A 2,764-nucleotide genomic window follows, 5' to 3' on the forward strand; every position below is an offset into this window, starting at 1 on the left:
AGGAGTGCATGGAGGGATGGACACAGGGAAGAGGTAACTATGGGGAGGAAGTGGGAGGGGAGCTGTTGCATTGTGGTAAACTGTGGTCAATGTCAAGAGACAAAGTACATATGAACTGCTGTATGGAAAGTGAATTTGCTCTGTAAACCTTCACCCAAATCACAATTTAAAAAAGAAAAAAGAAAAGAAATATCCATTCAGAAATTCCAATGAACCCCAAACAGGATAGACCCCAAAAGAAAATCACCAAGGCATATCATCATCAAACTCACCAAAACCAAAGACAAGGAAAGAATCCTGAAAGCAGCACAGGAAAAACAAAAAGTTAACTATCAGGGGCAATCAATAAGACTAAGCTCAGATATCTTGGCAGAAACCATGTAGGCCAGAAGGCAATGGAATGATATATATAAAGCCTTGAAAGAAAAAAATTGCCAGCCAAGAATTATACACCCCCAAAATTTGTCTATCAAATATGATGATGAAATTAGGACAATTCCTGATAAGCAGAAATTAAGGGAACTTTTTTTTTTTAAACCAGACCAACCTTACAAAAGATGCCAAAGGGAGTCCTTTGGACATAGAACCAACAACAGCAAACAAAAACCAGCCATCAATAAACACGATGACATAATCGCAAACCAACCCAGTTATGGAAGTATGCAAAATAAAATAAGCTTACAAGATTGTAAACAGGAACTAGAGACATCAATTGACAAAGAAGAACTACCAATCAACAAGATCTATTCTCTAGGATAGATATATGTTAGGCCACAAAGCAAGCCTTAATAAATTTAAAAACATTGAAAAATTAGTGTAGTTATAGAACTTCTAAATGGTGAGGAAATCAAGAAAATTGTAAGATAGAATGGATGGTTCTAAACTTGGGAAGAAAAGAATAAATCACAGGGTAACCTCAAAGAAAAACGATAAACCTTCACATCAAAATATAAAACAAGTCAAGAACAAATAATTAGCAAATACTAAAACAATAGCAACAAAGGAAACGATAACATGATTCATACACAGAACAAGTGCAGCACAGAAAATTATATGAAACAAAGAAATGAGCAACACCATGAAAAACACATAACAAAATGACAGCAACTGAATGTTGCTGATAATTACACTGAATGTCAATGGATTAAATGCACCACTCAAGAAATAGAAAGTTACAGACTGGATAAGAAAATATAATGCATCAATATGCTGACTACAAGATACACACTGTAGAGGAAAAGATAAAAATAGACTAAAAATTGAAGACTGGAAAAAGATATATCAAGCAAATGGAAACCATAAAAGTGCAGGAGTAGCAATATTGATTTCTGATAAAATAGACTTTAAGACAAAAACCAACATCAGAGGCGAGAAAGGCTATTATTTAATGATTAAAGGATCAATTGAACAAGAGGACATAACAATAACAAATATCTATGCACTCAATGAAAGGGCCACAAAATATATAAATCAGACTTTAACAGGATTGAAAAGACAAATAGATGACTCCACAGTCATAGTAGGAAACATTAATACACAACTTTCAAAGATACAACAACTGGAAAGAAACAAAGACACAGAAGAACTAAACAATACAACCCACCAACTTGACCTCATAGACATCTACAGAGCACTTCACCCAACAAGAGCACAATACACATCCTTTTCCAGGGCACATGGAACATTCTCCAGGACAGATCTTATGTTAGGCCACAAAGCAAGCCTTAATAAGTTTAAAAACATTGAAATACTACAAAGCATCTTCTCAGATAACAATGCTATAAAATTAGAAATCAACATTAGGAAGATAAACAGAGAAAAGAGGAAACACATGGAAACTGAGTAACACTCTCCTTAAAAACAACTGGATAATAGAAGAAATGAAAATAAGATTAAAAAATTCCTTGAATCAAAGAATGAAAACATAACATACCAAAATCTTTGGGACAAAAGCAGTGATCAGAGGCCAATTTATAGCAATAAATGCACACACACACACAAAAAAAAATCAACACCTTAACCCAACATCTCCAACAATTAGACAAAGAGCAGTAAACAAATCAAAAAAGCCTACAATCACCAGAAGAAAAGAAATGATAAAGATCTGAGCAGAAATAAATGAAGTAGAAAATAGAAAGATAATAGAAAAAATCAACTAGACTAGAAGTTGGTTCTTTGAAAAGATTAATAAAATTGACAGACCACTGGCAAATTTAACAAAGGAAAAGGGAGAAAATATAAATGATATGAATGAAAAATGAAATGGGCAATGTCACAACAGAACTAAAAAAGGATAATATCAAGATACTATGAAGAATTGTACCCCAACAAATTTGAAAATCTAGAAGAAATGGACAGATTTCTAGAAACATACTACTTACCTAAACTAACACAGACTGAGGTGGAAAATTTGAGCAGACCCATAAGAAAAGAAGAAATTGAACACATTATAAAAAATTATCAACAAAGAAAATTCCTGGCCCAGATGATTTTGCTGGAGAATTCTACCAAACATCCAGAGAAAAGATGACACCAATCCTACTCAAACTATTCCAAAACATAAAAAAAGATGGAATGTTCATAAATTCATTTTATGAAGCAAGCATAACCTTGATACCAAAAACCAGGCAAAGACATCATTCAAAGGAAAACTACAGAACAATATCCCTCATGAATATACATGTAAAATTCTTCAACAAACTCCTAGCCAATAGTCTCCAACAACATATCAAAAAAAAAAATAGGAAGAAGGCAAAAAGAAAAA

The sequence above is a fragment of the Orycteropus afer genome, unplaced genomic scaffold (assembly GCF_000298275.1).
Source record: "Orycteropus afer afer isolate SDZICR_OR568_19922 unplaced genomic scaffold, OryAfe1.0 scaffold00618, whole genome shotgun sequence".
Lineage (NCBI taxonomy): Eukaryota > Metazoa > Chordata > Mammalia > Tubulidentata > Orycteropodidae > Orycteropus > Orycteropus afer.